The sequence below is a fragment of the Meriones unguiculatus genome, chromosome 7 (assembly GCF_030254825.1).
Source record: "Meriones unguiculatus strain TT.TT164.6M chromosome 7, Bangor_MerUng_6.1, whole genome shotgun sequence".
NCBI classification, from domain to species: Eukaryota; Metazoa; Chordata; class Mammalia; order Rodentia; family Muridae; genus Meriones; species Meriones unguiculatus.
In genome coordinates this window covers 72,402,531-72,421,830 of record NC_083355.1, presented here as the reverse complement: position 1 = coordinate 72,421,830, position 19,300 = coordinate 72,402,531, and the positions used below count along the sequence as shown (strand labels likewise).

General features: G+C 41.6%; 1 pseudogene; it reads right to left on the bottom strand.

Moving 5' to 3' along the window:
* Positions 1–5,370: 5,370 nt before the first annotated feature.
* The window catches only part of LOC110540182 (nascent polypeptide-associated complex subunit alpha-like), a 29,147-nt pseudogene continuing 15,217 nt past the window's right edge, over positions 5,371–19,300 (bottom strand).

The window sequence follows — 19,300 nt, the reverse complement described above, 5'->3', positions numbered from 1 at the left end:
GGTTTATCTCCTTCAGTTTGTTTATGTGGTGGTTTACATTGATGGATTTCCGTATGTTGAACCACCCTTGCATGCCTGGGATGAAGCCTACTTGGTCGTGGTGGATGATATCTTTGATGTGTTCTTGGATTCGGTTTGCAAATATTTTATTGAATATTTTTTTCATCAATGTTCATAAGAGAGATAGGTCTGAAGTTCTCTTTTTTTGTTGGGTCTTTGTGTGGTTTAGGTATCAGGGTGACTGTCCCTTCATAGAATGAGTTTGGTAATGTACCTTTCTATTTTGTGGAATAGTTTGAGGAAAATTGGAGTTAGCACTTCTTTGAAGGTCTGGTAGAATTCCACGCTGAAACCATCTGGCCCAGGGCTTTTTTTGGAGGGGAGACTGTGAATGACTGCTTCAATTTCCTTAGGGGATATAGGGCTATTCAGTCTTTCTACCTGATCTTGACTTAATGTTGGAAGATGGAATCTATTAAGAAAATTGTCCATTTCATTTAGATTTTGAAATTTTGAGGCATATAGGCTTTTGTAGTATGAACTAATGATTGTTTGAATTTCTTCAGTGTCTGTAGTTATATCACCCTTTTCATCTCTGATTTTGTTGATTTGGATAGATTCTCTCTGCTTTTTAGTTAGTTTGGCTAAGGGTTTGTCTATCTTGTTGATTTTCTCAAAGAACCAGCTTTTTGTTTCATTGATTGTTTGAATATTTTTATTTGTTTCTAATTGATTGATTTCAGCCCTTAGTTTGATTATTTCTAGCCTTCTGCTCCTCTTGGGTGTATCTGCTTCTTTTTTTTCTAGGGTTTTCAGTTGGGCCATTAAGTTGTTTGTATGTGATGTTACAAATTTCTTCTTGCAGGAACTTAGTGCTATAAATTTTCCCCTGAGCACTGCTTTCAATGTGTCTGATAAATTTGGGTATGTTGTGCCTTCATTTTCATTGAATTCTAGGAAGTCTTTAATTTCTTTCTTTATTTCTTCCTTAACCCAGCTGTCATTGAGTAACAAGTTGTTCAGTTTCCATGTGCGTGTCGGCTTTTTGTTATTTCTGTTGTTGTTGAGGTCCAGCTTTAGTCCATGGTGATCAGATAGAATACAAGGGATTATTTTAATCTTTTTGTATCTGTTTAGGCTTGCTTTATGACCAACTATATGGTTTATTTTGGAGAAGGTTCCATGCGGTGCTGAAAAGAAGGTGTACTCTTTTGAGTTTGGATGAAAAGATCTGTAGACATCTATTAGGTCCATTTGATTTAGGGTCTCTGTAAGTGTTTTTATTTCCCTATTTGTTTTCTGTCTAGTTGATCTGTCCCTTGGTGAGAGTGGAGTGTTGAAGTCTCCAACTATTAGGGTATTAGGATCAATGTGTGATTTAAGCTTTAATATTGTTTCATTTATGAATGTAGGTGCTCTTGTATTTGGGGCATAGATATTCAAAATTGTGATGTCCTCTTGGTGGATTTTTCCTTTGATGAGAATATAGTGGCCCTCCTTATCTTTTTTGATTAACTTGGGTTGAAAGTCTATTTTATTAGATATTAGGATGGCTACTCCCACTTGTTTTCTGGAACCATTAGCTTGAAAAACATTTTTCCCAGCCCTTTACTCTGAGGTAGTGTTTATCTTTGTTGCATAGGTGTGTTTCTTGGATGCAACAGAATGTTGGATCCTGTTTCTGCAACCATTCTGTTAGTCTGTGTCTTTTTATTGGGGGGTTGAGTCCGTTGATGCTGATAGAAACTAGTGACCAACAATTGTTATTTACTTTAGATGTGGGGTTGGTGGTGTCACTGAGTTTCATTGCTTGTATTCTTTTGGTTTTTTTGTTGTGTAGTTATCTATTTCCTCTGTTTCCTTAGATGTAGTTGTTTTCTTTGGTTTGGAGATTCCCTTCTAGTAACTTCTGTAGAGCTGGGTTACTATGTAGATATTGTTTAAATTTGGTTTTGTCTTGGAATATTTTGAATTCTCTGTCTATGTTGATTGAAAGTTTTGCTGGGTATAGTAGTCTGGGTTGGAATCTGTGGTCCGTTAAGGACTGTATGATTTCTGTCCAGGCCCTTCTGGCTTTCATAGTTTCTGTTGAGAAATCTGGTGTGATTCTGATAGGTCTGCCTTCATATGTTACTTGGCCTTTTTCCCTTGCTGCTTTTAGAATTTTTTCTTTGTTCTGTAGGTTCAGTGTTTTGACTATGATGTGACGTGAAGAATTTCTTTTCTGGTCTAGTCTACTTGGTGTTCTGTAGGCCTCTTGTATGTTTATGGACATCTCCTTCTTTAAGTTGGGAAAGTTTTCTTCTATAATTTTCTTGAAAATATTTTCCGGACCTTTGAGCCTGATGTCTTCTTTTTCTTCTATTCCTATTATTCTTAGGTTTTGTCTTTTCATGGTGTCCTTGATTTCTTGGATGTTTTGTGTTTGGAACTTTTCTGATTTTATTTTTTCTTTGAGAGACATGTCAATTTCTACAAGTGTATCTTCGGCTCCTGAGATTCTTTCTTCCATCTCTTGTATTCTGTTGGCGATGCTTACCTTTGTAGTTCCTGATCTTTTCTCTATGTTCTCCAGCTCCTGGTTTTTCTCTATTTGTGTTTTCTTTATTGATTCTAATTCTGTTTTCATGTCTTGCACCATTTCCTTCATCTGTTTGAATGTGGAGTCCTGCTTTTCAATGAGAGCTTCTATTTTTCTGTCCGTTTCCTCTCTATGTATCACTAATTGTGCCTCTACTTCTTTGGGTATAATTGCCTGTATTTCTATGAAAGCTTTGTTTATTTCTTCTTTATTTGCCTTCATTTGTGTGGATATTTCTTTGAGAGCTTTGTGCATTTCTTCTTTGTTTGCCTCAATTTTTGTGGTCATTTCTCTGAGAGCTCTATTTGTTTCCTCTTGATTTGTCTCGATTTCTTTGGTTATTTCTCTGAGGGCTTTGTTCATTTCATCTTTATGGGCCTCTAATAGCTGGAGAAACATAGTTTTGAGGTCATTTTCTTGTATATCTAGTGAATTGAAGTGTCCATTGTTTTGTGGGGTTGCTGGTGAGGTCATTATGTCCTGATTTTTGTTGGGAGTGTTCTTACATCTGCCTCTAGCCATCTGGTTATTTATAATCCTCACTGTTTGTTCCTCGAGTTTGTAGTTCGGGCTATGATCCTCTCTTTCTGTTTTCTGGACTGTTTTTCAGGAAGATGAGAGAGGTTCACTGGTTTGGGAGTGTGCACTGTGGTTTCAGTTTTGCCTAAGTAAGGAATGTGACGCTGGTGCTATTCGCGTGCACTTTTGGCCGGTGCAGTGTGCATGCGCGGATTCTCTGACTATTGCAGTGGCCTGCAAGCCACTATTACGCAGTTCTGTCTGAGATCCAGGGATTGTTTGCCTGGATTACACTGTGGACCCACAAGGCAGAGGCTTCAATGTTGGGGTGCCTATCCCAAGAATCCCTATGATGCCCACACTAGGGGTGTGGGTGGCAGGGATCTCATCTGGTTGCTTCTGTGGAGAGGCCCTGGGTCTGGGGCAAACTCTCCCTAGAAGGCTCACTCACTCTCTTGCAGGACCAGTTGGAATGCACAGGGGTTCCCCTTGCTCACTATTCTCTGATTTGGTCCTGTTGCGGAGAGTGCACAGGTAGGCTAACAGTCAGCTCTGTGACACTGTGGCCACAGGACTCGGTGTCCACCTTTCCTGTGTGCTGCCTCTCTGTCCTTTCCCTCTGCCTGGAGGGGTTATATTGACTGGTTCCGGGGTGGCACGGGAAAGAGTTCGGTTGAGTGCTCTCAATCCCAGATCCCGGGCCCAGATCTCTCTGCCAGAAGCAGCCTGGCGGTAGAACCTATGTTTGCTGATCCGGAGAGAGTACCAGGTAGGGTTGAGTGTCCTCAGATCCAGAGCTTGGGTTTCTCTGCTAGGGGCTCTGGGTGAGCTGGAGAGAGGGTGCTGTGTCCTTGGCAGGCTGCCTCTCTGTCCTTCCCCTCTGACCTTCCCCTCCACTAGGGCAAGCTTATGGAGGTGTTCTCAGGGGAGTGCCAGAAGGGATTGTGGCTTCTCAGTCCGATCCTGTGCAGGGGTTTCTCTGCCAGGGGTCGGGGGGGGGGGCACCAGTGATAGAACTTGCTGCTAGGCCTTATTGCGCTGGACCCAGGAGAATCTCAGGACATGTAGAATGACCACAATCCCAGATCCCGAGCTGTAGTTTGTTTGCTAGGAGCATCTGGCAGCACTGGAGTTCTGGCACTGTGAAGCCGCAGTGCGCCTCTTTATCCTTCTGCTCCACCGTGGCAGGGTTATGGCGGCGTTTGGGGGAGTGCCCGAAAGGATTGGGTTTTCTCAGCCCTGATCTCAGGTTGGGGTACAGACAATGTGGTCTGTGGCAGATTCTGCTGGCCGCCTCCTGCCTCCTCCCAAGAGGGAGTAGGGATTTTGAGCTGGGTGCGCAGCTCTCCTAGCGGCGGGAGCTCAGTTGTGATGGCGGCAGGTACCCGAGGTCAGCGAGACCTTCCAGGGAAAGACTGGGTGACCCGTGATCAGTCTTGCAGCTTTCCTTCCCCGTGGGTTTTTTTTTTTTTTTTTTTTTTTTGTGACTGGGACTCCCAGTCTCTGGCACCGTTGTGCCCACCAATCAGCCTGGGAAAGTGATCGGGACACGCAGCCTTGAGGCACCAGCCCGGAGACCCAAAGCCCTCGTTAGCCAGGTTCTCTTCCAGGTTCTGGCTGGGCGGCCCAAGAGTGGACCTGACCTATTCCCACGCCATGAGAGCCTCCGCTCACCTGGGAAACACGACAGCTGTTGTTTCAGGGCCCAGAGTTCAGTCTCTTGGTCGCTGCACGGAGTGTGTTGTCCTGCTTCTCAGACACAGTGTTCTCCCGGCGCCGCCATCTTGCCCCCCCAAGATGTTATTTTTTTTATTTTTTTTTTAATTAATTGTTCTGGATGGCACACAGTAATGAGTTTCATCACGTTACCTCTATGTGCTTGTGGCACTGTGCTCTGTTCCCCAGCTCCTTCTCCCGTCGCTTTCTCCCAGGTCCCTCCTCATCCCCCACTGTTTTCTTTCTTCTCCCACTTAGTCCTAGCTACTCCTTCCTATTGTATGTATTAGGTTAGGCTCCCTGCTTTCCATCTCCTGTAAGAACTTCCCTCATGATCCTGTTTCTAATCTTGTGACCTACCTTTATATAAGTATACACACACAAGTGAGTGTATATGATCGTAAATTTAGGTTTGCATATGCAGTATTTGAGGAATTTCTTTTTCATCCAACAAGAAGCCATAACTTTATCAGTGATAGAAATGGTACAAATTTCAAATCAAGTTGTAGTTCCACTTTTCAAACATCAAAAGGGATGTCGTTGCTGTCAAATAGTTACATTAATTCCATAAAAGCATTTACAATATCATTACTGTTGCTTCTCAGGGCTAGAACTGCTTTGCTCTCAAGACACTTGCTTGTGACATGACTAATTCTATGTCCTTAACTTCCACACCTGTTTCATCCACCTCTTCCCCTCCTCTCCTTTTGTACAGCTGGAGTCTAAAGTATTTTCTTGAATGTTTGAAACAGCTTCACCTTGAAGTTTGAATTTCTCAGCAGCTGCTAACTGTGCTTGCTGAGACAAACCTTCAATCGTGGCCTCTCCCCAAAAACTATGTAGGTATCCGAAGCTGGGCTCTTGTAGACTTCTGGTTTTGTATGACAAAGAGAATATTTTTAGGTTTCTGGAGTTACTCAAGAGTAACCCTGTAACCTGCTGAAGACCCAGTTTGGACACAGTCTTCCCTGCCTTCTTTTCACTCTGACTCTGCTTTGCTTTGCTGACCTGTCACTCATCGATTTCAGCTGCTGCTTCCAGCTGGGCTTGATGTGTGGTTGTCTGTGTGGAGTCTTGTTCCTCAAGCTCTCTCACTGACCAGTTCGTCACTGTCAGATTCTGTCCCTGACCCTGTCTCAGCCTGAGGCTGCGGCAACTCCTGCTCTGTAGCAGGGAAGTTTTCTGTGGCTTCACCAGCATTTTGTTCAGAGAACACAGAACCAAGATGGTGGCAGAAGGAGCTTTGAAGAAATCTTAAATGGAAGAGGTTTCAGCGGAGCGTTCCGTGTGAAACTGCTGCTGTGCTTCAAGCTGCTGGTACTAACACTGTACTTCTGCCCTTAGTCCCACTATATTAGACAAATATTAATGCAATGCTGTATTAGATGTTGTAGTGATTTTAAGCACATATCCTCATGATCTGCGGCATGATGCTATGTTCTTGAATAACCCCACTCAAGGCAGATTGAGAACATGTCCAAAGACAGAATTTGCATGCTACAAAAGTTCTAAGAAGATCACTTCCAGCACTACTCACCAAAAGTATTAAAATCATGCTGACCCACACTTTGAAAGACTGGCTATAAGGAAAAGGAATGAAACCCAACTAACATATTCCAGGGTGGAGGAAAGATACCTTGATTTTCTACTTCCACTTTCCTCCTCAAGCCCTCACTCTGTGGACTCTGTGAACAGTCTCATTTTCCTCCAAACGTCTGTGAGGTAATAAAGCACTTGTGGGTTGGAAATAATAATTATTAGTAAGCTTAGTCCAGCCCTATTATTATAATACCCAGCATTTTTTTTACTTTTTTATAATTTTTATTAATTACACTTTATTTACTTTGTATACCCCCATAAGCCCCTCCCTCTTCCCCTCCCGATCGCACCATCACAACTCCTTCATCCGCATGCCCCTCCCTCTCCACTGATAGGGGAGGTCGTCCTCTCCTTCATTCAGATTTTAGTCTATCAGATCTCATCAGGAGTGGCTGCATTGTCATCTTCTGTGGCCTGGTAAGGCTACTCCCCCCTCAGGGGAAGGTGATCAAAGAGCAGGCCAATCAGATTATGTATGAGGCAGTCCCTCTTCCCATTACTATTTAATCCTCTTGGACACTAAACTACCATGGGCTACATCTGTGCAGGGGTTCTAGGTTATCTCTATGAATAGTCCTTGGTTGGAGTATGAGTCTCTGGGAAGTTTCCTGTGTTCAAATTTTCTTGTTCTGTTGCTCTCCTTGTGGAGTTCCTGTCCTATCCAGATCTTACTATTTCCCACTTCTTACATAAGATTCCATGCACACTGTCCAACAGTTGAACATAAGTCTCAGCATCTGTTTTGATAGTCTGCAGGGCAGAGCTATTCAGAGGCCCTCCATGGCAGGTTTCTAGCTTGTTTCCTCTTTTCTTCTTCTTCTGATGTCCTTCCTCTTTGCCTTTCAGAATGGGGATTGAGCATTTTATTCAGGGTCCTCTCTCTTGATTAGTATCTTTAGATGTACAGATTTTAGTAGGTTTATCCTGTATTACATGGCTATATGAGTGAGTATATACTGTGTGTGTCTTTCTGCTTCTGGGACAGCTCACTCAGGATGATCCTTTCCAGGTCCCACCATTTACCTGCAAATTTCATGATTTCTTTATTTTTCAATGCAGAGTAATACTCCATTGTGTAGATGTACCACAATTTCTGCATCCATTCTTCAGTTGAGGGGCATCTGGGCTGTTTCCAGCTTCTGGCTATTACAAATAAAGCTGCTACAAACATGGTTGAGCAAACATCCTTATTGTGTACTTGAGCCTCTTTTGGATATATGTCTAGGAGTGGTATGGCTGGATCTTGAGGAAGCGCTATTCCTAGTTGTCTGAGAAAGCGCCAGATTGCTTTCCAGAGTGGTTGTACAAGTTTACATTCCCACCAGCAGTGGAGAAGGGTTCCCCTTTCTCCACAGCCTCTCCAGCATGTGTTGTCACTTGAGTTTTTCATCTTGGCCATTCTGATGGGTGTAAGGTGAAATCTCAGGGTCGTTTTGATTTGCATTTCCCTGATGGCTAATGACTTAGAGCATTTCTTTAAGTGTTTCTCTGCCATTCGATATTCCTCTACAGAGAGTTCTCTGATTAGCTCTGTTCCCCATTTTTTAAGTGGATTACTTGGTTTGCTGCTTTTCAGTTTCTTTAGTTCTTTATACATACTGGATATTAACCCTCTGTCAGATAAAGGGTTGGTGAAGATTCTTTCCCAATCTGTAGGCAGTCGTTTTGTTTTGATGACAGTGTCCTTTGCTTTACAGAAGCTTTTCAGTTTCATGAGGTCCCATTTATTGATTGTTGCTCTTAGAGCCTGTGATGTTGGTGTTCTGTTCAGAAAGTTGTCTCCTGTACCAATGAGTTCTAGGGTCTTCCCCACTTTTTCCTCTAACTGATTTAATATGTCTGGTTGTATGTTGAGGTATATGATCCACTTGGATTTTAATTTTATGCAGGGTGATAAGTATGGATCTATTTGCATTTTTCTACATGTAGACATCCAGTTAGACCAGCACCATTTGTTAAAGATGATATCTTTTTTCATTGTATGGTTTTGGCATCTTTATCAAAGATCAGGTGTCCATGTGTGTGGGTTTATGTCAGGGTCTTCTGTCTGGTTCCATTGATCTACCATTCCATTTCTATGCCAGTACCATGCAGTTTTTATTACTGTTGCTCTATAGTACAGCTTAAGATCAGGGATGGAGATATCTCCAGAAGATCTTTTATTGTAGAGGATTGTTTTAGCAATTCTGGGTTTCTTGTTATTCCATTTGAAGTTGAAATTTTTTCTTTCCAGTTCTGTAAAGAACTGTATTGGTAATTAGATGGGAATTGCATTGAATCTGTAGATTGCTTTTGGTAAGATGGCCATTTTTACAATGTTAATCCTGCCAAGCTATGAACATGGGAGATCTTTCCATCTTCTGATATCTTTTTCTAATTCTTTCTTCAGAGACTTGAAATTTTTTTCACACAAGTCTTTGACTACCTTGGTTAGGGTTACACCAAGGTACTTTATGTCATTGTGGCTATTGTGAAGGGTGTTCTTTCCCTAATTTCTTTCTCAGCCCTTTTGTCTTTTGTATACAGGAGGATTTCCGATTTATTGAGTTAATTTTGTATCCAGCCACTTTGCTGAATGTGTTAATCAGCTGTAGTAGTTCCCTGGTAGAGTTTTTGGGGTCACTCAGGTATACTATCATATCATCTGCAAATAGTGATAATTTGACTTCTTCCTTTCCAATTTGTATCCCCTTGATCTCCTTCAACTGTCTGATTGCTCTAGCAAGGACTTCCAGAACAACGTTGAAGAAATATGGAGAGAGTGGGCAGCCTTGCCTTGTCCCTGATTGCAAAGGGATTTCTTTAAGTTTCTCTCCATTTAATTTGATGTTGGCTATAGGCTTGCTGTATATTGCCTTTACCATGTTTAGATATGTGCCTTGTATCCCTGATCTCTCGAAGACTTTAAATATGTTGGATTTTGTCAAATGCTTTTTCAGCATCTAAGGAGTTTATCATGTGGTTTTTTTTCTTTCAGTTTATTAATATGGTGGATCACATTGATGGATTTCCACATATTGAACCACTCCGGCATAACTGGGATGAAGCCTACTTGGTCATAGTGGATGATATCTTTGATGTGTTCTTGTATTAGGTTTGCAAGTATTTTGTTGACTAATTTTGCATCAATGTTGATAAGGGAGATTGGCCTGAAATTCTCTTTCTTTGTTGGGTCTTTGTGAGCTTTAGGTACCAAGGTGATTGCAGCTTCATAAAATGAGTTTGGTAATGTTCCTTCTGTTTCTAGTCTGTGGAATAGTTTGAAGAGAACTAGAGTTAGCACTTCTTTGAAGGTCTGGTAGAATTCTGCACTAAAACCATCTGGTCCTGGGCTTTTTTTTTGGGGGGGGGAATGGGAGACTTTTGATGACTGCTTCTATTTCCTTGGGGAATATAGGACTATTTAGTTGATTTACCTGGTCCTGATTCAGCTTTGGTAAGTCAAATCGATCAAGAAAATTGTCCATTTCATTTAGATTTTCAAATTTTGTGGCATATAAACTTTTGACATAAGTCCTAATGATTGTTTGGATTTCCTCAGTGTCTGTAGTTATGTCCCCCTTTTCATTTCTGATTTTGTTGATTTGGGTGGTGTCTCTCTGCCTTTTAGTTAGCTTGGCTAAGGATTTGTCTATCTTGTTGACTGATTATTTCCAGCCATCTACTCCTTTTTGGTGTGTCTGCTTCTTCTTTTTCTGAGGTTTTGAGGTGAGCCATTAAGTTGCTTGAATGAGCTGTCTCGAATTTCTTCTTGAAGGTACTTAGTGCTATGAACTTTCCTCTTATCACTGCTTTCATTGTGTCCCACAAGTTTGGGTATGTTGTGCCTTCATTTTCATTGAATTCTAGGAAGACTTTAATTTCTTTCTTTATTTCTTCCCTGACACAGCTGTCATTTAGTATCAATTTGTTCAGTTTCCATGTGTGTGTAGGCTTTTGCTATTTCTGTTGTTGTTGAGATCCAGCTTTATTCCATGGTGATCAGATAGGATACAAGGAATTATTTCAATCTTCTTGTATCTGTTGAGGCTCGCTTTGTTACCCACTATATCGTCTATTTTGGAGAAGGTTCCATAAGGAACCATGAGGTGCTGAGAAGAAGGTAAATTCTTTTGTGTTTGGGTGTAAGGTTCTGTAAATGTCTGTTAGGTCCATTTGATTCATGACCTCTGTCAGAGACATTGTTTCTTTGTTTAATTTCTGTTTTGTTGACCTGTCTTTTGTTGAGAGTGGGGTGTTGAAGTCTCCCACTATTGATATGTGGGGATCTATGTGTGTTTTAAGTTTTATCAATGTTTCTTTTACAAATGTGGGTGCCCTTGTATTTGGGGCATAGATGTTCAGGATTGTGATGTCTTCCTGGTGGAATTTTCCCTTGAGTATGAAGTGTCATTCTTCATCTCTTTTGATTAATTTTGGTTGAAAGTCTATTTTATCAGATATTAGAATGGCTACTCCTGCTTGCTTCTTGGGTCCATTTTCTTGGAAAGCTGTCTTCTAACCCTTTATCCTCAGGTAATGTCTATCTTTGTGACTTAGGTGTATGCAACAGATTGCTGGGTCTTGTTTACACATTCATTCTATTAGTCTGTTTCTTTTTATTGGAGAATTGAGTCCATTGATGTTGAGGGAGATTAATGACCAGTGGCTGTTAGATCCTTTGATATTGATGTTGGTTATGGTAGTGTGCTTGTGTGTTTGGCTACTTTTTGTTTTGCTGTAGTGAGGTTATTTATTTCCAGTGTTTTCTTGAAAGTAGTTAGTTTTCTTGGGTTGTATTTTTCCTTCTAGTATCTCCTCAATGCTGGATTTGTGTGTAGGTATTGTTGAAATTTGTTTTTGTCATTGAATATCTTGTTTTCTCCGTCTATGAGGACTGAGAGTTTTGCTGGGTATAGTAGCCTGGGCTGACATCTGTGTTCTCTTAGGGTCTGCATGATATCTGTCCAGGCCCTTCTGGCTTTCATAGTCTCTGTTGAAAAGTCAGGTGTGATTCTAATGGGTTTGCCATTATATGTTACTTGGCCTTTTTCCCTTGCAGCTTTTAGTATTTTTTCTTTGTTCTGTATACTTACGGTTTTGATTATTATGTGGCTGGAGGATTTTCTTTTCTGGTCTAATATATTGGGTATTCTGTAGGCATCTTGTATTCTTATTGGCCTCTCCTTTAAGTTGAGGAAATTTTCTTCAATGATTTTGTTGAAAATATTTTCTGGGCCTTGGAGGAGGGAATCTTCTTTTTCCTCTATTCCTAGTATTCTTAGGTTTTGTCTTTTAATATTGTCTTGGATTTCTTGGACGGTTTGTGTCAGGAATTTTTTAGATGTAATATTTTCTTTGACAGATACATCAATTTCTTCCATTGTATCTTCTACACCTGAGATTCTTTCTTCCATCTCTTGTAGTCTATTGATTATGCTTACCTCTGTAGTTCCTGTTTTCTTTCCTAAGTTCTTTCTCTCCACAATTTCCTCCATTTGTTTTTTCTTTAATTTTTCCAATTCTATCTTCAGGTCTTGAGCCATTTTGTTGATTTCCTTCACCTGTCTGACTGTATTTTCCTGTTTTTCCTTCAATTCCTTCAGCTGTTTGTTTGAACAATCCTCTGTTTTTGTTTTTTTTTTTTTGTTGTTGTTGTTGTTGTTTATTTCTTTCAGTGATTTAAGTATTTCCTCTCTAAAGGCCACAAACTATTTGGCTGCAACTTCCTGTATTTCTTCACGGATGTCCATAATCTGTTTTGCTTTATCTTCTTCTTCTTACAGATGGCCATAATCTATTTGTTTTTATCTTCCTCTGTTTCTTTACAGATGGCCATAATCTGTTTGAGTTTATCTTTCTTTAGGTCTTTACGCATTTTATTTGTTTCCTATGTTATCCTCTTCATGAGCATAGATGTTAAGTCATCTTCTTGAATTTCACTTATGCTGGGGTATCCAGGGCTACTTGCCCCTGGATGACTGGGTTCTGGAGGTGCCATAATGCTCTGTCTTTTGTTGGTTGAGCTTTTATGCTTGCCTCTACCCTTTGGGCTATCATAGGTGTTTGGAGTTAGTTTCTGGTGGTTCCTGGAATCCTGTGGTGGAGAGAATCCCCTTGGCAGAAAGATGGTTTTTCCTGAAGGAAGCCTCCTCAGCTTTTTGGGTATAGTCACTGTATGGCTGTTGTTTTTCAAGAATTGCCACAGCTCAACTCAGGCATAGAGACCTGAGTAGTAACTGTGGTCCTTGTTAGTCGAGAGGGCTCTCCTCTCGCCCAGAGAAGTCCTGGAGATAGCTGCCCTGCTTCTGGGTTTCTTGCTATAAATTTAGTGAGCTGCTGCTGTAACCTGTGTGTCCCTTGGTTTGGTCAGTTTTATTAGGGATAACTGGTTGCCCCTTGGAGCAGTATCTGGGGGTTGATCTTGAGGATCCTGGGCTTTTGTAGGTCTGAGGTTGGAGCTCTGTGCCCCAGTACTCAAGCGGTAATCTGTGGCGAATGAGTACTGCTCTCCTGGTAAAGGCCGGCTATCTGGTGCACAGCAGGTCCCTGGGTTGGGCCAATCTGCGGGACCTTTTCCAGGAATATACTGGGTGGCCTAAGTTCATCCCCTTTGCTTCCTTGCCTGTGAGGATTTCTCCCAACAGTGACTCCAAGTCTCTGGTGTCCTGGGCCACACAGTTCTGTCTGTGAGGAATAGTTAGTACAAAGCAGGTCTCTGGGCTGGCAACACATGTGCCCGCCTACTAGTCTGCGGGACCTTTCCCAGGGATATACTGGATGACCTAATTTTGGTCCCCGTTTCCTTCCTTCCCTGTGGGGTTTACTCCCAACAAGGACTCCCAGTCTCTGTTGCCCTGGGGCGCACAGCTCTGTCTGTGCCAGAGAGCTGGGTGCCCAACAACTTTCTGTGCTCCAGGCTTGGGCCCAGTTCAGTGATGGTGGCTTGTACCCACTGGTGTGTGAGACCTTCCCCAGGCAAAGCCTGGGTGGCCCAAGTCAGCACTGTTTCCTTCCTTCCCTGTGGGGCCCTCTCCCGACCAGGATTCCAGGCTCTGTTGCACTGTTGGCACAGCTCCATCTGTGCTGGAGAGGTAGGTGCACAGCCACTCTCCATGCTAGTGGCTTTAGCCCAGTTCAGTGATGACAGCTCATACCCATCAGTCTGTGAGACTTTTTCCAGGTAAAGACTGAGTGACCCGTGGCCAGTCCCACTGCCTTCCTTCTCCGTGGGTTTTTCTCGTGACTGGGACTCCCAGTCTCTGATGTTTTTGTGTCCACTGTTCAGCTTGGGAAGGTGATCGGGACAGGCAGGCGTGTGGCACTGGTCTGGGGACATAGTGCCTGTGGGACCCGGGATCTCTTCCGGGTTCTGTCTGGGTGGCCTGAGAGTGGTCCTAACTGATTCCCATGCCGTGTGGGTTCTCTCTGACCTGGGATACATGATTGCTGTTGTTTTAGGGCCCAGAGTTCAGTTTCTTGGTCGCTGTACGGAAAATGTTGTCCTGCTCCTCAGAAGCAGTGTTCTCCTGGCGCCGCCATCTTGTCCCCCCTCAATAACCAGCATTTTTAAGGATGTTTCCCATTCAGCTTCTGTGTATCTCTGTCATTTTCACACACAGTTGTGAGAGAGAAACCTTTATGATCAACAAGATTTCCATGTTCTTCTCTAGAGTTGTGCTGCACCCTCATGGCCTTGCAGTGAATGGATCACCCGCTCCCTCTTTTATTGGGCCCGCTAAGCTGCTCTTCCTTTCTTTTCCTTATCCTGAGGAATGTTTTGTAGAATCTTATACGCCTTTCTTCTCTTCCTTGTGATAAATGTTTGTTCTAATTCCCATATTACCCTCTTCGCACAAAAGGCTTGAAACACAAAATTCAAAGCCATTAACAACACACGTCTATTTCTTATTCTGCGATATCATTCTTCTGAAACCATAGCTCAAAACTGACTGAGCAAAGACAAAAAAAAAGGGGGGGGGGGAGAAACTAAAAAACAAGCAAAAATAAAAGTTTTGTTTTTTGTTTTGTTTTGTTTTTTTTCAGTGTATCAACCATGATAAAGAAGTAAGTATTTTTGCAAGAATGTCCACACCATGGACTAAGGCTGGTCAGGTGTGTCTGGATTCTTCCCGGAGGTAAACAAAGAACTGAACAGCCAGAGACAAATGAGTGAATATTAAGAAAAGGCAACAACACCCATTCATTGAAAGCAACTCCATGCACCTCAGGCAGAAACTCCAGAGCAGGTAGATTACCAAGTGCACTCTGAGTTACTCTATTTTAGGGCCCCCAGAACCTTTTCCCCTTGATCTCCTTTCCCACATTTGGTTCCTCTGCCAAAGCTGAAAATACCCCACCCCACCCCTGCCAAAACAGATGGTGTTGTTCAAATAAAATGGAAAAACCCAAAGAATGGCCATGACTTGATTGATGCCCCGGGTTGATAGATGGCCTTGTTGTTAAGCCCCTTCCAGATGTTATGTGGAAAACATAACATCTCCTTTCCAAATGGGATTATTATTGTCTTTGTGTAGGAACTTTATCTTTCTTTTCCTGACTGACCACTCCCTTGCTAATTCCTCACAGTATTTGGTCAATTCTTACTCAGCTGTGAATTTCATATGTAACAACGCTTACCAGGCAGGCAATAGGAACCCACTGGTACAATAATGCCACATCTGTTGTGGAGAAAACCAACCACTTTCTAATTTATTTTTATGCCTTCTCCATGGGAAAGAATTCTCATATAATACTGTAAATCCAACAAAAAAACCCACATCTGGGAAATTCATAAGCCCTTGTGGGGAAGCTACACCTGTTGTTTTACTAATGAGACATAATGTGCTTGTCAAATTGTCTTTTAATAATTTTTTGTACCCATATATTAGTGATGTGGCCAACTTTAGTCAAAGAAGCTTCCTTTTTTTATTTTTTGGAGGGGGATGTATTTTTGAAACAGAGTTTCTCTGTATAACAGTCCTGGCTGTCCTGGAACTCACTTTGTAGACCAGGCTAGCCTCAAATGCACAGAGATCTGCCTGCTTCTCCCTCCCAAGTGCTGGGATTAAAGGCATGAGACACCATGCCTGGTTTAAGAAGCTTCTTTTTAAAATGCGCAGTACCCCTCCTGCTAAATAACGGATCATGCCTACTGGAAAAGCAGGTAGGCTCCCGGGAGACCTTCTCCTCTTTTTCTGTTCCCCCAGACCCAATCTCCCAGTCTCATACCTAGTGCTGCAATAGCATACCAACTTCAGCCTTCCCTCACCTCTGCCCGCATCTCCTGTGGATCCCACAGTCCACCCCTTCCTAAACTCCTAAACTCCTTCTCCCATTTGTTGCTTTCTTCCAGAGCCCAGCTCCAGCAGGCACACCCTGGAACCCAGGGGCAGCTCCTCCCAAGGCAACAACTAGGCTGAAGGCAGACCCACACCTCTCCTACTGCTCTTGAGATCTAATCCCCCAATCTCGTCCCCAGCTCAGTAGCTAGAAACCTGTTGCGATCTCCTCTCCTCTCTGACATCATCCCCAGTGGATCACAAAGACTTTCCTTCCCCCAAATAATCCCAGTTACCCAGCCTCCAACTCTGTCTAAACACATCAGCTGAACAGGCAACACACAGCAATCATACTCTCCAAAAATCCAGAGAGAAAACAGAAATCAAGGAACAAAACACTCGCCCAACAAAGGCGAATCCAGAAATCAACATCTAGACCCTCAATCATCCCACACACGGGGGGGGGGTAGGGGGGAGGACCTAGTTGGAAAGAGAAAAAAGATTGGCAGGAGTGTAAGAGGACATGAGAGTGCAACAGGTGTGTGTAAACATGATCAAAATACTCTATATTACTCTATATACATCTGTAAAATGCCATAATGGAACCCATTATTATGTAGAATTAAGATATGTTAACAAGCCTTTTTTAAAATTAAAAAGTGCTGAAGATACAATTGCTAAGAGAGAGAAAGAGAGAGAAGGAAGGAAGAGAGACAGAGGGAAGGAGAGAAAGCGCTTCTTCCATAATAAATGATATTACAGAAATGTTTGTTTATTCACTAAGGAACAGATTTTAGGTAGAATTCACAGAGCAGAAGATGGTCTTCCAATAATAAAGAATGCCAGTACATATTTGTTATGTCCCAGAAATTTTATATGGCAGTTTAATTGGTTAATGGAAATGCCTAAATAACTGATAAAACATTATTTCTGTTTTATCTGTGCAGTATTCCTGGAACAAATGAAAATTTGGATCAGTGGACAGAGTAAAGCAGATGGCCTCAGCCAGTGTAAGTGGCTTTTATCCAATCCGTTGGGTACTTGAATAGAAAAGTGGATAAAAGTTGGATTTTTGCTCTTTTCCTCCTTGATTGTTTTTGCTTGGACAGTACTTTTCTCCTGCCTTCATGGATACTGGTTCCTGTGCCTTTGTACTATGCAGACCAGAATTTACATTATGATAAGTCTTGTCTTTAGTCTCTCAAACCACTCCATTGGTTTGCCTGGGTTTGAATAATTTCTTATATTAACAAGAAATAGTTAATAAATATGTACAAACTATAAAAGATAGTTGGATGATAAGTACACTAGGGCATAGATACACAGGTGACAGTTCAATGATAAATGATAAGTAAATAGATGAGAGATGGTAGGTAGATAGATATAAAAAGATAGATGGCAAAATAGTTAGGTAATAGGTTAAAGATGAAAGATACATAGGTGACAGACAGACACATTGATTTATTGATAGATAGACATATAGATAGATGGACAAATAGACTGCTAGGTTGAAATAGAATGTTCTACGTTGGTTCTATTTCTCTGGAGAATTCTAATGTACCTCTCATATGTCAACCATGGAAAGAAAAGTAATTTAAAAATTGGGCTAGTCAGTGAGTGCTGTGTTATAGCTAGGACTGAGGAATTCTAGTGTATCATTGAACCAGAAGGCAACTATCACTAACAATAAAGTTCTGTGTGTTCCAAAAAGCTAGAAGAAAGGATTTTGACAGTGTTTACCATAAAGTAAGGATAAGTATTTAAAGAAGTAGATGTTCTTCCCTGACTTAAACATTATACAATATATAGAAACCTCATCTATTTCGCAGCCAGTCCTGAAGATACCTGATAAAACAGGATCAGATGAATGGGGAGGAGGTCCCCCCTATCAGTGGACTTGGAAAGGGGCACGGTGCAGATGAGGGAGGGAGGGAGGGACTGGGAGGGAATGAGGGATCGGGACACGGCTGGGATACAGAGTTAATAAAATGTAACTGATTTAAAAAAAATTGAAAAAAATGAGTATCCACTGACAAAAAAAAAAGAAGTTTCAGTCTCTTCTTTTTGTTTTAAAACAGTCAGTTGCTTCAATGATAAGCAGAAATAATTCTTTTTCAAATAAATGAGTATGAAAGGAAAAAAAAAAAGAAATACTAAAAGGTTAATGAATCTAGAAGGGAAAAATGATAGGATTCATGTATGGTGACATCATTGATGATGATTCTTAGAGTAATAAAAGTGGCTGTTTCAGAATAAAAAAAAATTAAAAAAAAGAAACCTCATCTATTACTCTATTAATATGTACAATTTTGTTATTTATCAACTACAAATATTTTTAATTTACATTTTTGGAGTTATAATGTATAAATCTGGCAATTTTTTTATTTTAAAAACAACAACTTCAACTATGTATCAAGAACTGTTTTTATGGATAATTAGCATGAGTGTAGGTTCTCTTTTTGTGGCCCCTGAGCAAATTTTTCTTTCTTTTTTTCTTTTTTCTTTTTTGTATTTACAATTTTTGAATTTTTTTAATGTTCATGGCAGCTTTATTTGTAACAGTCAGAATCTGGAAAAAACCCAGATGTCCCTCAACTGAGGAATGGATACAGAAATTGTAGCACATCCACACAACGGAATACTGCACAGCAATTAAGAAATCATGAAATTCACAGGCAAATGGATGAACCTAGAAAAGATCATCCTAAGTGAGGTAACACAGAAGCAGAATGACACACATACTATATTCTCACTTATAAATGGATACTAGTCATACAATTTAGGATAAACACACCAAAATCTATAGTCCCAAAGCTAAACAACAAGGATGACCCTAGGGAAGATGCTTAATTCTCATTCAGAAGGGCAAACAGTGTAGACATCAGAAGCAGGAGATGACAGGGTACAGGGCAGCAAACTACCACAGAGGGCCTCCGAAAGAATCCACCCAGAAAGGTATCGAAGCGTATGCCAAGACTCATAGTGAAACCCTGGGCAGAGTGCCGGGAATCCCATGAAAGAAAAGGGAGACAGAAAGACACAAGCAGACGAACAGAGCCAACAAAACTCAGTGGACCCAGTGGGGCCTACAGAGTGATGCTCCGAACTTTTATTTTTATTTTTTATATTAATTGCTGTTTATTCACTTTGTATCCCAGCTGTAACCTCCTCCCCCATTCCTTCTAAATTCCACCCTCCCTCCCTTATCTCCTCCCATGCCCCTCTTCAAGTCTACTGATAGGGGAGGTCCTCCTCCCTTTCCATCTGACCCTAGCCTATCAGGTCTCATCAGGAGTGACTGCATTCTCTTCCTCTGTGGCCTGGTAAGGCTGATCCCCCATCAGGGGGAGGTGATCAAAGAGCCAGCCACAGATTTCATGTCAGAGACTGTCCCTGTTTCCCTTACTATGGGTAGCCACTTGGATAGTGAGCTACGACGGGCTACATCTGAGCAGGGTTCTAGGTTATGCATGGTCCTTGGTTAGAGTATCAATCTCAGAAAAGGCCCCTGGGCCCAGATTTCTTGGTTCTGTTGCTCTCCTTATGGACCTCCTGTCCCCTCCAGGTCTTTCAATCTCCCTCTTCTTTCATAAGATTCCCTGCACTCTGCCCAAAGGTTTGGCTA